This window comes from Pogona vitticeps, chromosome 3 (assembly GCF_051106095.1).
Source record: "Pogona vitticeps strain Pit_001003342236 chromosome 3, PviZW2.1, whole genome shotgun sequence".
NCBI lineage: Eukaryota > Metazoa > Chordata > Lepidosauria > Squamata > Agamidae > Pogona > Pogona vitticeps.
In genome coordinates this window covers 60,065,772-60,088,891 of record NC_135785.1, presented here as the reverse complement: position 1 = coordinate 60,088,891, position 23,120 = coordinate 60,065,772, and the positions used below count along the sequence as shown (strand labels likewise).

The 23,120-nt window shown below is 41.8% G+C and overlaps 1 protein-coding gene across 2 annotated transcripts in view; it reads left to right on the top strand.

Moving 5' to 3' along the window:
- Positions 1-23,120, top strand: part of XPNPEP1 (X-prolyl aminopeptidase 1) — a 90,368-nt gene that overhangs the window by 17,165 nt on the left and 50,083 nt on the right. Inside the window, exon 1 of one of the 2 annotated variants that reach the window (XM_020779801.3) lies at positions 17,094-17,196. The exons of the other annotated variant lie outside the window; for it this stretch is intronic. The gene's annotated coding sequence lies outside the window, so the exon portion shown is untranslated. Of the gene's footprint in view, positions 1-17,093; positions 17,197-23,120 lie in introns of those variants that run through there. 2 annotated transcript variants of the gene reach the window in all.

The window sequence follows — 23,120 nt, the reverse complement described above, 5'->3', positions numbered from 1 at the left end:
GTGCTCTAAATGCTTTTTACAGAAACCTATTAAAAAAGGAAGAGAGATATGATGCACACACCCACACAGCAAACTCAAACTCCTTCCGTTTCAACTTCTTCTTCTTCTTCTTCTTCTTCTTCTTCTTCTTCTTCTTCTTCTTCTTCTTCTTCTTCTTTTTCTTCTTCTTCTTCCTGAAACACTAATAAATACGGGACATTTCATTCACTTTATGGAAATGAGGCAACCAAGATAAGATAAACACAGTTAAATGTATTCCTTGTTATTTCTTAATAAGGAATGTTTTTAAATGGTTAGCAGATAATTTTTACTTGTGTTTGATAGCTTCAGATTAGATCTTGCATTAGGGTTACTAAGGAGCAGGCCAAAACAAAATGAAAGATGCTGGTTCTTCTCTCCCCCCCCCTTTTTTTTTGGTAAAAAAAGAAAAGGAGTGTCATACAGTAGTTGTACTTCCACTTTGGTCATTTCTATTTCTTAGGTTTTGGAGACAACCTACTTTAAGACTTAAGCCCCAGACTTCTCTACCTTGCAGAGTTTGAAAGCAGCATCAAATGACAACATTTTTAATTTCAGGAACTGATACTGTGTAACTATCCTATTTTCCCAAAAATAAGACAGGGTCTTATAATAATTTTTGCTCCAAAAATGCATTAGGGCTTATTTTCAGGGGATGTTTTATGTTTTTCATGTAAAAAAATCTATGCTATTCCAATAGTCATGTCATCTTATTCTGGTTGCTGCACATTGGTGGAGGGTGGGGTTTCACTTAACTGGGTCTTATTTTGGGGGTAGGGCTTATATTACGAGCATCCTGAAAAACCATACTAGGGGTTCTTTCCAGGTTAGGTCTTATTTTAGGGGAAACAGGGTATAAAACTCAAATAAGACAAATATTTCAATATTGTCCAGGAATTCTAAAATTCCCCCAGATAGTGCATGGGAAATGCCAGTACTGTATCTTCATTTTCTATTATGATATCCTTTGGGAAGAAGCACAGAACAAATATAAACAGGGATGCAGAAAGAGAAAGAATATCCATCATTGTATGCTTTGAAGCAATCCTAAACTTTAATATTCAGAACTTATCTGGAATCTGAATGTAACTGGTACAATGTCAAGATGGACAAATAATCTGGACTCACAATCTAGTAAATACCTATAAGTAGCTACTATTAAATACTTATGTCCTCTTGTGCTCAAAGGACCTTACTTGGAATAATGACACAATTATTACAGAATGTTTCTTTGGAAGTGAGTCCTACTAAATTCAGTGAGTTTTACAATCTATTATACCAGCGGTCCCCAACTTTTTTTGGTCCGCGGACTATTTTGGGGGTGCAGGCTCCGTGCGCTGGCCGGTTGGGGGTGGGGGCACCCGCGCTCATGGGTGGGCGTGTCACGCTTGCGGAGGGGTGTGTCATGTTTGGCACATGCCCACCTGTAAGCACAACACGCCCCTCCACAAGCACGACACACCCCTCTGCATGAATGGGTGTGCAGGGTGGTGGTGAAAAAGTGACCTCCAAAACAGTCTGTCTTCAACGGTCCTGCTCTTCGCCTAGAGCCTTCTTCCTTCACGGAGTCAATTCACTTTGTCTTTGGTCTTCTTCTGGTTCTGCTCTCCTCAATGTTCCCCGAGGATGGGAAGGTCGGCCCGGCAGCCAAGGCTTGTCCATGGCTCTCAGTGGACTGACGTTTTCTTCCAGACGACAGGTGCTGATCGACCAACAAGGCACTCTGCGTGTGCTCGGGGCTGCGTGCAGTCTCCCCGAGCAGGAAGCAGGGTTTGCCTGGGGTTCCGGCTGAGGCCACCGTGCCAGCTCTTTCCAACCCAACCCACTCAATGGCGAATAACAGCAGATGCTACTCCCACACCATGGCCCTGGCAGAGGCGGGGCCAGTATTGCCCCTCGAAGGCACCCCACTCCATCCGAAGGGGCGGCTGCGGTGCTACTAGATCCAGAGTTGCTCCACTTCCTTCACACAAGCCACTCGAATTGACCCCCCAGTCAAGGTGGGGCCGCTTCTGCTCCAGCAACCACAAGGGCTGAGTCTCGGGGCCAAGGTAGGCACTTCCCCCTCCCTGCCCAGACGGCTGCACGCTGTCCATCGGCGAGGGAAGCAGGGCTCCGGTGGTGGGGGATGCTTCCCCTGCCAGAGAAAGAGGCGAGGACTGCCGGGCAGGGCCTCCATGAGCAACAGAGCCAACGCTACAAGGCTCCAATGGGAGGCCCCAGAAGGCGAGCTGCCCTCGGAGGTGGTCGCAGTGGCTGCAGGGAAGCCACCCTCCAGGTACCTAAAAAGTTCTGTGGATGAGCAACAGCACCCTGTGCAGCCCGGCCCAGCCCACCTTTCCCACCCGGGAAGAGTCAGCCGGGCAGGAAGCAGCAGGATCATGCGTGCGCTCCCGTCTGGCAGCTTGCCCTTGGTGGGGCGCTGCTGAGCTCGGTGACCAGCCATTGGTGCTTCCCAGGTGGGCTGCCCCACGGTGGCTTCCCCGCAGGGAAGGGGCACTGCTCTCCTGCAAGAGGCACTGGGGGAATAGTTAGCATGAGCGTGACACACCCACCCACAAGTGCGACATGCCCACCCACAAGCATGACACACCCCTCTGCAAGTGCGACATGCCCGCCGTGTGTGCAGGCGGGGGGGAAGAGATCCATGTCCGCGGCCCAGTTCAAGGAAGCCCATGGGCCAACACTGGGCCATGGACCAGGCGTTGGGGACCCCTGCATTAAACAATGACCATGATTCCCTGGTGTAATTGGAGGAAGTACAATGTGTCACATTCATATGAAAGGACTTTTGAATGGAATTGGGTGTATGTTGTACTGCAAATTACCTGTCACAGAAGCTCACTATGGAAGAAAGGACTGGGTTTTGTTCGTCTGTATTACTGTCTTTAAAAAAAGACTTATGTTACTGTTAGTGGCCTTCTCCTTGGCAGACAGAAATAAAAATATTAAAGATCCTTGAAAGCAGCTGAGTTCATATGGAAGAAAAATTCTGAAAACATTCATTTGCTACAGTGGGTAAACCCCAATGTCCAGCCGGTTAACACATAGCTCAAACAACTAAACAAAACAAAACATCTAGCCTCTAGGTCAACAAACAGGGGGGCTGAGAACTTCACTAAACATTCATTCACCACTCATTTTCAGTCAGACAATTACAGTGCTAAAATGCAGGAAGGACTGGGGTTTTTTCAACTGCCAGAAGAAAAAGGCATTTTATCAAGGCTTCTTTGCCAAGGGCTGATGGGCACCATAATCCTCTCTCCAGCCTCAGCATAGGACCTCAATATTTTGGGATGAAAATAATAGCACAGACCCAAATAACTTCCTTTTTATAATGCAGTTGTTGAACCTGGTGTTCTAGCAGTCTGAGAAAGGAAAGAAGAATGAACATAATCACTCTAATTTATATGTCAGGTTTGATGTTAGGTTAGTTATGAAAGAGACGATATAACTCAGAGGTCAGAAGTATTTCTTGTTTGAACTATGTTCCCAGAATTTCTGAAGCATCATAGGAATTGTACCCACACCAAGTAACCATTCCAAGTTCTGCTACTGGTTGGTCAAATCTGGCCTTAAGCATTGGCTGGATAGAAGATAGCTTGGCAATTGTTTAAAAAAAGCTGTTCTTTCTCTATGGAAGAAGAACTGAGTTTAAGTGTAATAAATAATTTAGACAGTGTAACATGGAGCTATGTGGAGAACTGATGCATTTTCCCCTTTGGCCATGGGAAATTGAGTATAGCGCTCATTCTCTCTTCCGACATTATCACTAGTAATGCTATTAGTTGCATGTTTTAGAGCTCTCTTTATAGCCATGAAGAGCTTTTTGTGGGAAGGAGGGACACCCTAAAAGCTTAGATTCTCAGGATATTACATTCTGTAACTGGTGCCAAATTCCATACAGATATGTAAAATAGACACATAGGCTTGCTACAAGATAAATCCTTAGTCATTTTCCTCCTGCTTAGCACTTATGCAAAAGGTTTTTTTTCCTGTGTTGACTTTGGAGGGTAGTGTTTGGAATATGCCTGCACCAACTGTAGAGAAAGGATTAGGATAAACTTTTTTTTAAAAGAAAGATTTGAAAATGTGGGAAATGAGATTTGAAATGGTCACAAAGGTGTGACATTTTACAGTACTGATAAGGGGATGTTTACTTCCTGATATGGGTTGAATAACAAAAGTGTAACATCCTCTATCATGTGACAGACATTAGTATCTTCTGATGCCATATCCTGCTTGGAAAAAAAGGATCCAAATGAAATGGAAAAACTGCAATTTAGATCTTGGACTCATAATGTAAGGGGCTTGGGAGTGTCTTTACAACTATACAAACACACACATGCACACATTTGAATTTCATGATCAAACTGATTCAAGTAGCATTTTTGTCTCCTAAATAATTAAATATAATACGGTTGATAAATCAATTATTAAATATTTCACATTAGAAGCAGAGGTTGGTTTTAAGATTATCAAGGCTCCCAAGAGCTCAGAATTTAGCATCAAATTATCTTTGAGTTATTAGAAATCTCAGCCCATTCTCTGGTATTTAAATTATTTCCCATGCATTATTCAAGTACTGTACAGCAAAGGGTAAAGACGCCAGAAAGCACATTAATTTTAGGAAGCTCTCCATAGTTGTCTTTTACAGCCAGGCTGATTGTTCTTGTCCATTTTGCTCATTTTAAGTAAGCATGTTGTATAATAGACTCTTATACACATTTACACATATATTTGTATTTGTGGTGCTACTGCCTCCAATAGGATTATTCATATCCTTGAGGAGTAGGATCATCCAAAATCCAGTTTCTGATGGCAAAAAATCTACAGCCTGTGTGTGTCTGTAGTAGTTTATAATAGAATCAAGGAACAGATTTTTAATAAATAAGGACACCACCGAACCCCTATGCACAACCACTGCATAAGTAGTTAGATTGAGGGTTGATCTTGGTCATAATAAATTTTTCAGTGAAAGGACCATCACAAGATAGTGGCACAGTAGACAATAAAAGTCAATTGATGACAGATTATGGGTGATCGGTGATAAGGACTCCCTAGGCCCCTACGCATGAGGTAACACTCATAATTCAGTTTCATTTGGTTGCTTTTGTCTAGAGTGATGACTGTGACCAACCACCAGCATTTCTGCTATGAGAATTGTCATGCTTCTGGTAGTTGTGCACGCAACTAAAATTAGGAGTTTTGCTTCCACAAAGGGCAATGGAGTCCATACTGACTGATTGGCTGCCATTTGTAACAAAAATAAACAAAGATCTTGAGACATGTCCCCACCACATCTGAAGCTGAAGCTCCAAGCTTGTAATCTCCATTTCAAAAAGTTAGTGTAAGTTCAGGTTCGGTGGCTTCAACATCTAGCCAGGATGACTTGGGACTTCTCTGTGTCTTCTTTTTCAGTTTCTTCAGTTTCCAGCTGTTGAAGAGTTCTGCTGAAAGCATGATTTTGAAGGACAACTCAGTTATCCAATGAAGGTGTTGCCCAACCCCAATTTTGGATATCACTCATAGATCATATGACTGTGTTTCTTTCCCCTCTCCAGATGTTCTTAACAAGACATACTAAAAAGTGCCAAAGACTGGGTCTGAGTTTATAAACATTTATAAATAAAAGCAAGATGTGGCTTTTCCTACGCATCATTGCCAAAAGACAGAGTTTCGATCTTTTTTTACTGAATCGTTTAGAGAAGCAGAGGCCAAAGTGCTTAGCCTGCCACATCAATCAATCAGTAGGTCCGTCAGTCAATTTTCAATGAATAAATATTCAGTGAATACTGTGCTGCTATTCATCTGCAGAAAGTGTCCTGAGAAATCTGGATTTCAGATTTACTCAGCCCGATGTTGTTGGTGGGACAGCAGCCCCTGATCCAATGATGGAAGGCCATCTGGCCCCTTCTCCTGGCATGGTGGCTCCATGTGGGTGTTGGGGCATGCAAGGAAGCTAACATGGGTCAGGAGAGATCACAGTGGTGCACTGCTCCATTGGAGGGAGAGAAGGAGGAGATACCATCGCTGTTTCTTCCCTGCTGATAGACACTTTAGTTACTTTTGGGGGGCATAAGTGTTATACTATGATTTTGAACTATGCTTGTGTCTGGCACTAACCCCAACATTGTTGGAAGGAGACACACATTATTTCCCTTTAATTTATCACTAAAAGCATAAAATCTACTAACTCTTGCATCTTGCTGCTGTTGTTCCACATAATTCTGGCAAAGCTGCTTATAGTACTGATTGCATAGAGTTAAATGTAAAATGTTACATCACCAGAAACTTTTAAAAACTGCATCAACAAAAGCTCTTGTGGATTTTGCAGGATCTGAGGGCAGGTTACACAGCTGTGTAAAACAGTTTTAAAGCATGATATTTAAAATCAAACAACACAAGATTAAAACCCTCAAACATTATAAACATTGCACTAAGCCCCCCCCCAGCAAATCTTAGTGATCAGGAAGATATATATATACAGTATAGGGAGAACCGCTCCTTCAAATATCCAGGTCCCAAGCCATTTAGGGCATTTCTTTGATCACCATATTTGAGTGTGAAAGCTGGATAGTCAAGAAAGGTGACAGGAAAACAAATATATACTGTATTTTATTTAAAATGTGGGGCTGGAGTTTCCTTTGGGGATACCTTAGACTGCCAGAAAAGCAAACAAGTAGATCCTTGATTAAATCAAGCCTGAACTATCTCTGATGCCCCCCCCCCCAAAAAAAGTGAAACTAAGGCTGTCCTACTTTGTGCACATCATGAGAAGGCAGACTTCTCTGGAAAAGACAATAATGTGGGAAAGGTGGGAGGGAGCAGGAAAAGAGGAAGACCAAATATGAGATGGAGTGGCTCCCTAAAGGAAGCCACAGCCTTGAATCTACAAGAGCTGAGCAGGGTGGCTAAGGACAGGACATTTTGGAGAGTGCTCATTCATAAAGTCACCATAAGTCAGAGGTGACGTGATGGCGCATAACAATAACAAAGCCATCATCAACATCTTGAACTCAGACTGGACACATATAGGCAGGCAGTGCAAATAAATTCAGAATTAGTGTCATATAGGTTCTGAAGGATGTTCAGCACCTGCTGTCACTTTCATTTGCTGTCAGGGAAAGCTTTTTTTTTGTTCCCACACGTCAGCAGCAATACTTTGTTACTATAATATGGGGGCAGAGTTTTTACTGACACTAAATCTATCTGAGTCAATGTGACAGTGACAATATGATACTTAGATGTGTTTTTGTAGCATAAGGAGAATCTCAAAAAAGGGGTTGGATATTAGCTGCTATTGAAAGCTCAAAGACAAATTCAGCCTGCATTGTTTAATTGTCGTATTTTATTTCATTCCCTTCTTTTAGTATTCTTGCTTTTACTAGACAAGTAATTCAATCATCTGAAATCATGTTTGGTTCCTAATCTTGGCATTCAATCCGTATTCTGTCCTGCCGCCCCCGACATACAGTACAGCTATTTTATGGACATAGACTTTTGCCCCTTTTCTGTTACATTAGCTTTACTAAATGATGTAGTTTGGTGTTGAATGTTAATACCAAAGCTTTTGTCTACTGCCTTTTAACTTGTTTTCACTAATTAAAGAAAATCATAGAACTGCAGGATAACTTACTGGTTTAGGCATATGGATGCGGAGCCAGAAGTTGGGGGTTCAATTCCCAACTGTGCCTCCTTAACAGGGGCTGGACTCAATGATCCATAGGGTCCCTTCCAACTCTGCAGTTCTAAGATGATGATGATGATACCTGTGCTGTTTTTCATTTTGAAGGCACCTGTTGCCTATTGACCTTCGACTTATCTGCTCTCTTATAGGATGGTCATCAAGTGAAACAGATATATGTATTTTTTATGGGTATTGGACAGAAACTATCTCACAGGCTTCTCCTCAGCTAACTCTAGATAATACTTCACTCATGATTGCAAAGACTCTAGTGATGAAGACTGACCAGCCTGGTTTTGCAATTGCTTTTTTGCTGCCCCATCAGAAGCACTGAGATGATTTTCAGGCAATAATACAGCACAAAATGCAGCACAATACCACAAGGTTTGAGCAACTGGCTGTAAGTGAAGGTGAAAACTCCTTAGCTCACAGTTTAGGCAGTGCAGAACTTATCTAGACATGCCAATCCTTGTTTGTCTTTCTTTTCACATGAATAGTGGGAGGAAAATTTCTTTCATGGGCTTTTAAAATGTAAAAGCATCAGATGGCTTGTTTCCATCTTCTTGATCACTTAGAAAAGTTTTCTGTATTTGCTGTTTCTATGTGGGGGGCCACTTAATTCAGAAAAAAAAGATGATAGTTTTCTGAAGAGACATTTTATGCAGTATGTGGAAACCTTGATTTTAAAAAGGGTTTGTCTTCTTCTCATGCTGCAGGAATTCTCATGGGTTTTGCCTCAGAAAGTGTTATCCACTCAGTTCATTTTTTAAAATCCATTGTTTTAGGTACAAAGTAGGATTCTGTAAAGGCCTTGCCTAAGAAATAATTACTGAACTGTGCTTTTTAAAAAAATAAATCCAAAGATTATCTGATTAAAAAAACCTGTTGCCAGCTTTGCTGGCTCCAGTGTGTAAGAGACAAGCAAGACACAGAGAAAAGCTGCACATACCATATAAAATAATATTTGATTTATCATTTGGCAAGAGAAGAACAAATAGATTTGTTTCAAAGCATTTGGTCCACAAAAAGCATTCCTGTTTCCCCCCACCACCAGGAACAGTGCAGTCATTTTCTAGAAACAATGTGATTTTTAGAGGATTGTACTGTTAGCCATAACAATGTTCTACAATCCTGCAATAATTTAGAAGCTTAGATAAAATTTAATGTTTGATCTGTTAACAGTCCCAAACATTTTCCTGGGACACAGAGATCTAGAATTCCCTCCCCTAAATTGAGGTCATAAGCAAAATATCAGACGAGTGGGAATAATGATGAGTCACTCTTTGTGTGTGTGTGTGTGTGTGTGTGTGTGTGTGTGTGTGTGTGTGTGTGTGTGTGTGTCAGGGGTAGGCTAAATTTATTTTAAGTGACAATCTTAATGCAGTGTTGATCTAAAAGGCGGAACTGCACGTCACTCGCATATGCATGTAACAAAATCCAGATGGCTGCTTTTCCCAAGGAAAAGCAGATGGGGGGTTTAGGGAGGGGAGATGGTGGAACAGGTCCTTTTATTTTTTCTTCTTCTTGTCCTCCTCCATACTACCAACATCAGTATCCAAGTTGCTTTTCCCTAGATTTTTTTCCTATGTGACTTTTATGACCTATATTAGTTTGTAATCACAATCTGTGCTGTTCCATAGTATTATTGCTTTGCTGTCTTGATGTTAATGATTTTTTTAAAAATATATGTATAACTTTGTACTGTGGTGTATTTTCATTGCCTGCTGCTATAAATCATATTTTGTTGGGAAGAAGGGATATATGTTTTCTAAATAGAATTCTGTTATGGTCCCAGCACCAAGACTACGGAAGTCTGCAGCGTTTATATTCGGTTAGGCTAGACAATATGTTTAGCACATATTTAGAAGTGATGCTCCTTGAAGTAATGAAAAAACTTGAAGTTTAAGGATTCGGAAACCCAGACTGCTCAGCCAGTCAGAGAGTACAGTCTTGGAAGTCGTGGCAGAACTGGGACTATTCTACAATCATTAGAAAAGTCCATTAGGCTCAAAGCCAGGTCCTCAACAGGATTCAGCACTCAGAGGCTACCAGCATCCAGTCAAGAACCCTTATTGTGAATGGCTTAATCTTTCTAGATCCTAGTGGTGAATCAGAGAAAATCTCATAGGAAGACTGACAACCAGTATCGTCAAACATCTTTCATGGAATGTTGCTGTCTGGGTATCTAAGAGGTCTGATGTTTCTTTCAAAGACTACGGTATATAACCCAGTTTGATAACATTTTGCTTCAACATATCTGGGCCCAGGAACCAGTTTTGGCTGATTGGTACACTACTTGTGATCTTCAAGCGTCCAATGGGAACAAAAGGAGGAGACCCAAAGGGAGACCGGCTGTCTTTATCACCACTAAGCTTCAAAAAATAGTTACAAAATTACTCCTGCCTGATAAGCAAGCACTTGCCAGTCTTGTAGATTTTTAGCCACCATCATTTTTCTTTTATTATAAAAGTGTACATTTCCTCTCAACGTACAAAGTCAAGAGCATGAAAAAACCAGCCTAAGGTTAAAGAGTATGGAGTGAACTTATCCCTGTTTGGTGGTGACAGGGAGCAGAGGGCAGTCAGGCCAACCTGTATGCCTACCCCACCTGCAGATCCCTGAATCCACCCCTCAGAGTTGCATTATCCATGGTCTCATATGGCAGGGAGATGCAGGAGAGTGTTTTGATGTCTCCTGTGGAAGTGGAATCTCCTACGATTGGTAGGAAGATGCCAGGAGGAGATGTCCAAGGAAGCTCTGAAGGCGACCCTCACCAACTGGTCTCAGGGTGTGCTTAAATAATGCCATTGCAACAACCCACCTGCTTCTGCTGCCTCTATCTGACTCTCACCCAGAGAAGACCATGGAGGAGGCACCAGAGATAGTGACAGACCTGAGGCAGGCTGTCCATGGATGGTTCTGTGCCCAGAAAGGGTGAGCTAACTGCCAGCAACCCCAGTGTTAAGCAGCTCACATATGGGACGTCTTGAAAGGGGTGTATTGAACTGCTCTCCTGGATTTAGATGGCTTTCTGAGATTATAGAGTGCAAGACAAAGTAAGCACACCAGTTTTGTTTGGAGTTAGGTTATTGTTTGTAACAGAATGAGAATAAAAGTTCCTGTTGTGTCGCACCTTTTCTTTGACCTCTGTGTCTGGTCCAGTAGAACACTTTGATGTCCCCCTTCCAGTGGAAAGCCTGGGGGTGCTGCACACCCTGATACTCTAAACTGCCTTTATTGTAGTGGCAGGTAATTTTAAAGCCAGAATTGGCCCTTAAGGCAACATTTTATACTCATACTTTAATATACCTCATCCAACACATAAGACTGAAAGCCTATTACTATCTAGGGGTTCATGGACTGCAGTTCCCAGAAGCCTTCACCAAAAGCTGTGCTGGCTGGGGTTTCTGAAAGTTGCAGTCCGAGAACACCTGAGTTACCCGAGGTTGGAAACCACTGATCTAGATACAGTAGTCTAAAGACACAAAACTAAATTAGAAGAATTTCTGCCTAGCTCCATTTTTTATATATATATATATTTTATATCGTTTTGTTTTTTAATGTAAAACTGTGTATATTTTAAATTGTTTTTATCTTCTATGTTGTGAGTCGCCCAGAGTAGACTATGTCTAGATGGGCAGCATATAAATGCAATAAATAAATAAATAAATAAATAAATAAATAAATAAATAAATAAATAAATAAATAAGCAAGCACAAGCAAGCAAGCAAGCAAGCAAGCAAGCTGTAGTCTCCCTCTGGGGCGATTTCCCTGCACTAATTCTCCATACAGGAGATCTTTTGGAATCTGACCATCAGCCATTCTCACACCATGCCCAAGCCAACATAGACGTCACTGTTTCAGTAATGTATACATGCTAACAATTCCAGCTCATTTTAGGACTACTCTGTTTGGAACTTTGTCCTGCCAGGTGATACCAAAAATGTGTTGGAGTCGATGCATATGGAAGGTGTTCAGCTTCCTCTCCAGCCATGCACAAAGGGTCCAGGACTCACTGCAGTACAGGAGAGTGCTCAGGACACAGGCTCTATAGACCTGGATCTTGGTATATGTCGCCAGCTTCTTATTGAGCCATACTCTCTTTGTCATTGCTGCTGTTTCAATGAGTCATTTGGCTCCGGTAAATGCTCAGATGGAAGTCGTCTGTAGAATTTTAGATCATATGAGGATTTTTATTTTATTTTTTATCTATCTATCTATCTATCTATCTATCTATCTATCTATCTATCTATCTATCTATCTATCTATCTATCTATCTATCTATCTATCTATCTATCTATCTATCTATCTATCTATCTATCTATCTATCTATCTATCTATCTATCTATCTATCTTACATCTAGCCATCCTTTGTTTTATGATTGGCTACAGGAAGGTTAATAAACACATGGTTATTTTGCAAGGGCAAAAGCTGCCAACTCTGAGGAAAATGTGTAGCTGCAGGGGAAATGTGTTAATTATAGGGAATATCTTAATGTCTGCTTTGATCCTCTGTCACAGCTAGTGGCAAAAATTATCAGGAACAGAGAGTTGAGTTACTTATATTTCATTTATTCAGCATTATTCAGTAATGCAATAACAGATGAGACCCCTCTCCCCATGATAAATTTCCTGAACAGAAAAAACATAATAAAAGCCAGATCCTGGAAACACTGCTTTTTGGCAGCAATTCAGTTCTGGATTTTAACCAGTGGCCATAGAGGCTGGGTGATTTTTGGGAGCTGTAATCTGAAAAAGTAAATTTCCCAATCTCCCATACAGTATAGAATGTAATCTAGAATACACTTTAGTGAGAACTTTGCATGTGTATTCTCTGCACTGAACTTTTTTTCAGTCTGGTTTCCTGCCTGGCTATGGTACTGAGATGGCTTGGGTAAGTAATCTCCTCTGTTTCCTGGACGAAGGTGAATCAACTTTCCTAATATTGCTAGGTCAATCAGCAGCTTCTGATGCAGTAGATCATGGCAATATTATTGAAGAGAAAGCTCTGATCTTAACTGGACAAGTCATGCAATGTTTTTCATTTTTTCTTTGCCAAAACAACCCAGGAGGTAACGATGAACAATGATTTACCACCTTCCCACCCCAATTGCTTTGTTCCTCATAGAGATGGGCACAAACTCTTTGGAGTGGTTTGGCAGATGAGGCCCATAGGTGTTGCCTCCTCCTCCTGAAGCCCACTTAAAGGCACTGCTCCAGGATTCCCTGCCCACCTCCACATCTTTAGTCCAAGAACACCTGGGGACTCAAGGTTGAGAACCACTGGGATAGAGCACTGACTTGTTTGCCATATTCCTCAAACAGATCTCCTAATTTAGATATTCAGGCTGAACATTTGGCTTCATAGTCCTTGTTTAGGGCTGTGAATGTATTTTTCCAGGTCTTCACCATACACAAGTGGCTTGTCATCTATTAATGATGCAGCAGATAGGCCCACATTTCCAGCCCTAGACATTTGTGCCACAGTAATCTAGAAAAGTATTGTTTATAACAGTTCCATTTACATAACTCCCTTCATAATATTTAGTTGCGACTCCTGTGCAAGTCAACATTTTAAAAAATCCCCTAGGCATCAATGGATCAAGTTTTACAATCACAGAACTATAAAATGTGCTTGCACTTGTGCTGCTGACTTGATAGATGAAGGGAAATTCCTCCCAGATTTAGCCTGTTAACAATAAAACCAAGCGGATGATCTACTGTGATTTCCCTTGCCCATTAAAAACTGGGAGCTGTTTCAAGCTGCATGATTGTATTTCTCTAGAAACCACACTGCACGTCCTGTGGGTAACCCCAAACTATAGCAAACTTGCTTTAGCCTGGAAGCAATTAAACATATATAATTCCCCTACATGTGGTCCTTACCATTCATCCTTCTGCTGTTCTCTTTGCAGCTCAATGGTAGTGGCCACATTTAATAAAGTCATTTTCCTAAACCAGGGTAAATGAAAATCCACCTGTAAAAATTTGCTCAAGGCTACATGTGTTGGGTAGCTCTTAACACTTGAGGAAACAATCAAGAAAACGTATCAAATCCTATAGTAAACATTCCTGCCATTTTGAGACTATAGGAATTTGTGTGGGGAGATAGGATCACGTCCCTTTATTTGGGAGAGCTGATTATCATATCAGCTGAAATACAAAGGAAATATAATTTTTATGTGAATATATGAATAACAAAATTCAAAGTTGTCAGAGAGTGTGGTCTTTGTGGGACTCCAGTAGAGTACCTCAATTCTGGATATGAAGAATTTGTTGCCTTTATCACCAAAAGGATATCAGGTCTATCCTTTGCTTTACTTGATTTTGAATAACCTGCAAGGCTTTGTTCACATTTTGCATGTGCTGCAAGCAATTGTTTCTGTATTTGCAGCATTAAACATTTATAAGGTGAAGAAAAGCCATGTATACCTCTGAACATGGGGAGCAAATCCACTGAGACCCTGAGGTTGGCTTTGACTTCCTAATAATATCTACTCTGTGTTTGTAACCGTGCTTTTCCTTTTCACAGCTTGATTCCATCGTGGAAACTTCAGAGGACATATTTGTTTATTAAAATTATGGCCATAAGAGAAAAAAAAATTCTGGAGATTTTCTCCACAGTTGGGCTTTAAAAGGTTACGCTGCGGGCTAAACCGCAGAAGCCTGTGCTGCAGGGTCAGAAGACCAGCAGTCGTAAGATCGAATCCACACGACGGAGTGAGCGCCCGTCGCTTGTCCCAGCTCCCGCCAACCTAGCAGTTTGAAAGCATACAAATGCAAGTAGATAAATAGGGACCACCTCGGTGGTAAGGTAACAGCGTTCCGTGTCTAAGTCGCACTGGCCATGTAACCACGGAAGATTGTCTTCGGACAAACGCTGGCTCTATGGCTAGAGTCGAACACGACTGGACAAAAATTGTCAAGGGGAACCTTTACCTTTACCTTTTAGCCATACTCCTGCCATACTAACTCTACTTTTAAAAATCTCCTTGTTTTCAGGAGGGTTTTCTACTTGTCCTTCACTCCATTTCTCTTCATTTTCTTCTCCAAGTGAAAGCAGATGACAATGTATTAGGAAAAAACCAACACCGTTGATACATTTTCTAGATAACATCCTCCTTCACATAGAGAAGCTATTTGCAAATGTTTTCAAGGACAGGAGCAAGTGAGAGAACCATAGAAATCTTGTACCACTGCTTTGCATGCAGACCGCTTGTCTTTTCAAGTGTTCAAAATCTTTTGAAAAATGATGTTCTTTCCTATGATTTGGAAACCATACCCTCAACCATAGGCTCAGATAAGACATATTAGTGTTACATGACAACCCAACTGGTCCCCACAAATAACAAGCTCACCTAAACTGAGTGCATGTCATGGAAGTACCCCCAAATAGGGTGGGCTAAAGTTTTTTCTATATACTTGGCTGAATCCCTTGATGCATACATTTAAAAATGAAACCAATAATGTAAACTAGCCAAACAGCTTGACGCTGGAACCATGAGCTTATAGGATGTACAGCTGAGAGAAGAGCTGGGCAAAAGCTAAGGTTCTGGAAAGAACACCCAAAAACAAATAACCTTTTTATTGTTGGGTGAAACAGGTGTGTGTTTGTTGTTTCAAAGGGAGGGTCATTACCCTCCAAAGACTTTCAGTTGCTGCAATTCTTTTTGGGCAGATTTTTCCTTCCAGCTGGGGTTACACAGTGTGTGTGTGGGGGGGATGGGTGTGACACAAATGTGTGGATTCCTATTGCTGGTGGAGGGAGCGGGAAGAAGTTAGCTTGCTGAAGACCAAAACAAATTATGGTATATGACCTGGATGCAGCTTAGTGATGTGATGCATGTTGTAAGGGTTTACAGCTTTTCTCCCTTCACTACACAATGTGAAGATCCAAGAACAGGAATAAGACTATTTCTCCCCTTATTTTCCTCCTCCTCCACCAATTAATTTATTGATAAGTTTCCAAGCCTTCTATTGCTATGTAGCACAGCTCATATGACAAGTGAGCAAGAAAAGCTTTGCTCTTTGTATCCTCTTCCCATCCATGGCAGCCCCTGAAAAAAGGCTACAAGATTCCTGTTCTTGATAGAATGCCATGTGAAAGAGCAGGACAAGAATCTCATTTGAACTACTTCATCAGATCTTCCAGAGATGTTACATGGAGCCCTCTAACTTTCTGAGGTTTGAGGAGTAGTAGCCAGAACTACCTAGGGTCTTTTCAGATGGTGCGTTGTCTCTGGAAGCCCCACCCCCAGACTATAGTGGGGCACATGGGCACTATAATCCCAAACACTGGGAGGGTAATGTATTGTTGACTCCGTGATCATTTCTCAGGTATTTTGATGAATACTTACTGGTAATAATAGATAAAAACTATTATTATCCTCGGTTTTAAATACTATTTTGTTAACATTGTTGCTAATGATTTCTTATATTTGTTCATAGCTGAATTGTGGTTTTGTTACAACCAATTAATTGTTTTTGTGGTTAGCAAAAATAAATGACTGAGAAGTGGGCGGAGGGGGGGGGGATCAACAGGCGGAGAGCCTTTGGCCCACAAGCTGATGTTTCAGCATCAACTCACAAAAGCCTCACCCAGGCTGGCTTATGCTGCAGGATTGTGATGGTTGCAATACAAAATATATGGAAGGCTAATGGCCACTGACATGGTTGCCATCATCCTTCAGACATACAGTACAAGAATACCTACTCTTTTGTATTGCAACAAGTAGCCCAGCTCAGGGAAGTTATTCCTTAATCCCCCCCATGGCCAAAGTATCTTAGGCAAGTAACACTATTATTATATGGCTTTACAAACTAATAATAATAATTGCATGCTGTCAAGTCAATTCTGACTTAAAGCAAACAGGGACCACTCAGAAGTGATTTACCATTCCCTTCTTCTGGGGGGTGTCCTGAGACTGTGGAACTTGCCCAAGGCTATACAGGCTGGTTTTTAACTAACTATAAAGGGCACATCTTTTTATTCTGGTATGTCAGACGAATGTAAAACAGGAGCAAAATTGGCAGTATCCGTGATGGCGGAAAGAAAAGCTGTAACGCTTAAATTCTTGCCTCTCCGTCGTTACCCATCGATTGTAAAAAGGGCGTGCGCTATAAACACAGCTCGATTTTCTATTCCGTAGACTCAACACCTCCCGTATTTCGGTTAAAATATATAATCCTGTAAGAACGGAATCCAGCTGCTTACTAATTAGCTGCGCTCGCTGGGCCCACTAAAAGCAAGAAAGGAAACCCAGGCAAGTCGAGCGCCGCCACCGGCCGCCTCCTCTCGACCGTGTGAATAAGAACCACGATGCTACCGCGCATCAGCAAAACTCTGCCTGCTTGCGTGAGCCCATTGCTTCCCGTAAGCTCCACCTCTTCCCCAGCCTCGGTGGCTCATGGGGGCTGAAACGTCAGGTTTACATGGCAGCCTCCAGGAAGCGGTGAAGTGAGGGGGACCCAGGAACAGGCGCGCGGATCAGGTGAGGCATGAGAATGCGAGGGTGGTCTTTGCACGGGCAGGCTGGGCGTTCCCGTGTTTTGCAAGGAAGAAAAGGCAATGCAAGTGTGTGTGTGTGTGTGTGTGTGTGTGTGTGTGTGTGTGTGTGTGTGTGTGGTTGGACAACAGTGGCCCCATGCAGCGTGTGTAACTGGACTGGAGGGTGCAAGAATTTAAATAATTAAATAAAAATATTAAAGTGGTTGCAGCTGTTTGAGGCTGCCAAAAAAAGAGAGAGGCGATATTAAAATTTACTATTTTAAGAGAGGCTGTTGATTGTATTGGCGTTTGAAGAGTTGATTTCTTAACTGCTAACCCCCTTTATACCAAAGAGGTACAGTAGTCCTGTTAATCTGCTTGGTGGCAAAATTAAAGGGGGGTGGGCAACATAATGTGGCTCCTTGAAGGCTAACGAATTTGTTTTTGTGGATTAAAAGCCACAGTGTGATGTGTCTGAAGAAGTGGATTTTGATCCATGAAACAAACATCAAAACTGAAACAAATCTCAGTCTTTAAAATGCCAGAAAAATTTCTCCTCTGCTTTTTTGCTCCTTTCCCTTTTAATTTTTCCAACGTACCCTTTTTATTGTCTTACTTCAGTTGTTATGAAATATTTTTCATGGAATTACAGATAAATATAAACCTTAATGGTGAATAAGCTCTTGTTGCTATTAATTAAAGCAAACCCTCTTTGAATTTTGATCAAATTAGGGCTTTTATTTCTTAACTAAAGCAGGTAGTCTTCAAATATGGAAAGTGAGCTTTGGAATATGTTTTTGTCTAGCCTTCCTTAGATCTTGTTTTTATATTGAATGAATGAACTGGCTGTAAGACTACAGTTGGAAGAACTTTTTTTTAACATGCTGTTGCTTCATTGACATACCACAGTTTCAATATACATACAATCATTTTTGTAGCAATCACACAATTCCACGAAGAGATTCATGCTAATCAAACAAATTTAAAGAAAAACTCTGTGCACTGGTTGCTGCCTAATGCAGTATTGATTTTTTAAAATTTTTTACATAGTGTACCATAAAAGTTGTACCATAAAAGATTCTGGGAAAAGATCTATGATGCAGGTTTTTCCAAGAGGAAAGAAAAAGAGCCTTTTTTTTTTAAAAAAAGAAACTTCCAACAAGAAAACGTTTAAGTTCAAGAATCCACGACAAATGTGATAAATTGCATATCTTTAAATTATTGGTAACCGAATAGTACCTCATTTTCTTAATGCTCTGGCTATACAGTATCTAAATAGGGGTATGCTATATTGAAAATAGTGGGATTTACTTCTTAGTAAGGGTGCATGGCACTGAGCTATAGATTGGTTATGTAGATCAGAATATAGAAGAGTTCTTCATGGCATGCCAAGATTCTGTAAAATTGCTGTGCATTATTTCTTTACTGGCCTTGAAGCAATCATTGTAATGGTTGTATTGGGAACCTATTGTATTTTACATACTCCCGGTATATTGCAGAAATGTCCAAGTGACTGATCATGTTAGTCTGATGCATTGAATGAACTGGCTGCAGTGCATGAAAGATTAAGCAATTTAAATTGTTAAGGTGCCACAGGACTGCTGTTTAGTTTATCCTTATGTGAAGGAAAGCTCGCTTTCCAGAGGGTAGTAAAAGACGGAGGTGGTTCAAGGGCATTTAATAAAGAGAAACCAGTTCAAGAAGCTTTATCATCAGAACCTAAAGCAGCTAATTTAAAGATGTACAAAGAGCCTTGCTGGATTAGACTAAAGGTTTAGCAACAGGTATTGAGAAGTATCCCCTTCACGGATTGCTGCCTTGTTGTGGCAAAGGGGCTTGAGTAATTCAGAGAAGCTATGCTGTGCAGGGACACCCAAGTCGGACAGGTCATAGTGGAGAGTTCTGACTAAACGCAATCCACCTGGAGCAGGAACTGGCAAGCCACTCCAGTATCTTTGCCAAGAATACTCCTTGGACAGAAGCAAAAGGCTTAAACATATGACACTGGAAGATGAGCTCCTCAGGTTGGAAGGCGTCCAACATGCTACTGAGGAAGAGTGGAGAAGTAAAAGTAGCTCCAGAGCTAATGAAGTGGTTGGGCCAAAGCCAAAAGGACGTTCAGCTGCGGACGCACCTGGAAGTGAAAGGAAAGTCTGATGCTGCAAAGAAAAATACTGCGTAGGAACCTGGAATGTAAGATCTATGAACCTTGGTAAGCTGGATGTGGTCAAACAGGAGATGGCAAGAATAAACTTTGACATCCTGGGTGTCAGTGAACTAAAATGGACAGGAATGGGTGAATTCAATTCAAACGATCATCACATCTATTATTGTGGGCAAGAATCCCATAGAAGAAATCCCATAGAAGAATAGCCCTCATAGTCAACAAAAGAGTGGGAAAAGCTGTACTGGGATATAGTCTCAAAATGATAGAATGATTTCCAAGGCAGACCTTTCAACATCACAGTAATCCAAGTTTATGCACCAACCACCGATGCTGAAAAGGCTGAAATTGACCAACTCTATGAAGATTTACAACACCTTCTAGAACTGATGCCAAAGAAAGATGTTCTTCTCCTTCTAGGCTAGGGGATTGGAATGCTAAAGTAAAGAGTCAAGAGATAAAAGGAACAACAGGTAAGTTAGGCCTTGGAGTTCAAAACGAAGCAGGGCAAAGGCTAATAGAGTTTTGTCAAGAGAACAAAACTCTATTAGCCTGGTGGACAGAGTGGCTGATGAACTATGGATGGAGGCTCATAATATTGTACAGGAGGCAGCAACAAAAGCCATCACAGAGAAAAGGAAATGCAAGAAAGCAAAGTGGCTGTCCAACGAGGCCTTACAAATAGCAGAGAAAGGAAACAAAATGTAAGGGAAATAGGGAAAGTTACAGAAAATTGAATGCAGACTTCCAAAGAATAGCAAGGAGAGACAAGAGGGCCTTCTTAAATGAACAGTGCAAAGATATAGAGCAAAATACAGTAATAGAAAGAGAAAAACCAGAGATCTGTTCAAGAAGATTGGAGATATGAAAGGAACCTTTTGTGCAAAGATGGACATGATAAAGGACAAAAATGGTAGGGACTTCACAGAAGCAGAAGACCTCAAGAAGAGGTGGCAAGAATACAGAGAGGAATTATACCAGAAAGATCTGGACGTCCCGGATAGTGTGGTTGCTGACCTTGAGCCAGACATCCTGGAGAGTGAAGTCAAGTGGGCCTTAGAAAAGATGGCTAACAACAAGTCAGGTGGAGGTGATGGCATTCTAGTGGAACTATTTAAAATCTCAAAAGATGATGCTGTTAAGGTGCTACACTCAATATGTCAGCAAGTTTGGAAAACTCAGCAGTGGCCAGAGGATTGGAAAAGATCAGTCTACATCCCAATCCCAAAGAAGTGCAGTGCCTAAGAATGCTGCAGCTACCGTACAATTGCACTCATTTCACATGCTAGCAAGGTTACACTCAAAATCCTCCAAGGTAGGCTTCAGCAGTATGTGGACCGAGAACTCCCAGAAGTACAAGCTGGATTTTGAAGGGGCAGAGGAACTAGAGAGGAAATAGCTAATATGCGCTGGATTATGGAGAAAGCCAGAGAGTTCCAGAAAAACCTCTACTTCTGCTTCATTGACTACGCAAAAGCCTTTGACTGTGTGGGCCACAGCAAACTATGGCAAGTTCTTAAAGAAATGGGAGTGCCTGGCCCATTTGACTGATTGATTCAAAATTGGGAAAGGAGTACGACAAGGCTGTATATTGTCTCCCTGCTTATTTAACTTATATGCAGAATCCATCATGCGAAAGGCTGGACTGGAGGAGTCCCAAACCAGAATTAAGATTGCTGGAAGAAATCTCAACAACCTCAGATATGCAGATGATACCACTCTGATGGCAGAAAAGTGAGGAGGAATAAAAGGACCTCTTAATGACGGTTAAAAAAGAGAGCGCAAAAAATGGTCTGAAGTTCAATATAAAAAAAAAACTAAGATCATAGCCACTGGTCCCATCACCTCCTGGCAAATAGAAGGGAAAGCTTTGGAGGCAGTAACAGATTTTACTTTATTGGGCTACATGATCATTGCAGATGGTGACAGCAGCCACAAAATTAAGACACCTGCTTCTTGGGAGGAAAGCGATGACAAATCTCGACAGCATCTTAAAAAGCAGAGACATCACTTTGCCGAGAAAGGTCCGCATAGTCAAAGCTATGGTTTTTCCAGTAGCGATGTATGGAAGTGAGACCTGGACCATAAAGAAAGTTGATCGCTGAAGAATTGATGCTTTTGAATTGTGGTGCTGGAGGAGACGCTTGAGAATCCCCTGGACTGCAAGGAGAACAAACCTGTCCATTCTAAAGGAAATCAGCCCTGAGTGCTCACTGGAAGGAAAGATGCTGAAGCTGAGGGTTCAATACTTTGGCCATCTCATGAGAAGAGAAGACTCCCTGGAAAAGACCCTGATGTTAGGAAAGTGTGAAGGCAAGAGGAGAAGGGGACAACAGAGGATGAGATGGTTGGACAGTGTCATCAAAGCTACCAGGAGGCAGTGGAAGACGGGAGGGCCTGGCATGCTCTGGTCCATGGAGTCATGAAGAGTCGGACACGACTAAACAACAACAACAAAATTGAGAAGCATTCTGCCTCGTAGTGAAGTGCCTGCATAGCTAGTAGGCATTTTATGTTCCATAAGTTTGTGTGATCCTCTTGTAAAGTCCTCTGAGTCAGCAGGAAGATTAACTGTGTGCTGTACGAGGTAGTACGTACTTTTTTGGGCTTCTGCTAGATTTCTCACCATTCCATTTCATTGGAAGAGCAGGTGTTCTGGGTTTATGAAAAAGAGAGAAAAACCTCTCTCTTTCACTGCACTTTGCATAACCATTCCAGTTTTTTTTTCAGGGTACATGATATATTCAAGGAATGGTTTAGTAGTTTTGCCACACATCACTTACCAGTGAAATTCCATAACCAAGTCGTGATTTAAACCAAGATGTTCTGAGCCCAGACACTACAATATGAAGGCTCTCTAGTTGTAGTTTTAGCTGGTTTTTATTCTTGTATTGTATATTTTTATGCTTTTGATTTTATGTTTCTGTTTTTTCTCTGCTGCCATATTTTTGGTGGAAGCTGCACTGGGAAGCAGGGTATAACTGAACCCATGTGGCACAGTGGTTAGAATACTGGAGAAAGACTAAGAGAGTCCAGTGCAAATCCCCATTTAATCGTGGGAAGCCCCACCCCAGATTTCCATCCTATATGAAGGGCTGTCATGAGGTTATTTCCTTTGATTGCAGAAGGTACCAAGTTCAGTTGTTGCCTAAGAAATATTTGTGTCTGAAATCCTAGAGAATCCCTGCCACCCCAGTGTAATTGATACTGAGTTAGATGGGCCAGTGGTCTAATTCAGCCTGCTGTCTATGAGACTTTAATGTGAAGCTTTGTAAGGTTCCTAGAGCTTTTTAGAAGAAGGGTGGGATAAAGTTTTAATAAAGGCAGGGAACAGTATATCACAGAAGAGAGAATTGCTTGCTCTGATTTAGATGTGACGATAACTTGGGAGACATGGGAACATGGAATGGAAAATGACTCATTTTTTTCCCCTGGAGCTCTTTTCAAGGGCAGCACACCATTGAACCACAAGCAGTTACCGTATTTTTCTGTGTATACGACCCCCCAATGCATAAGACAACCCCCAATTTTGACCTTTGCTAGAGGCGGAGGAGCAGTCAATGGGCAGCCGTGAGGGGGGGCGGCCCTGCTTCTCCACCTCCTGCTGCCGCCACTGCCCGATCGCCTCCTCCAACGCCAGTGCCGGGGCTCACCTCCAGCTCACGTTGCTGCCTTGTCCCTTGCTCAAAGGGAACCTGCGAGTGGCGCTGGAGGAGGCGATCTGGAGGCAGCGGCAGCAGTCAGTGGGCAGCTGCGAGAGGTGA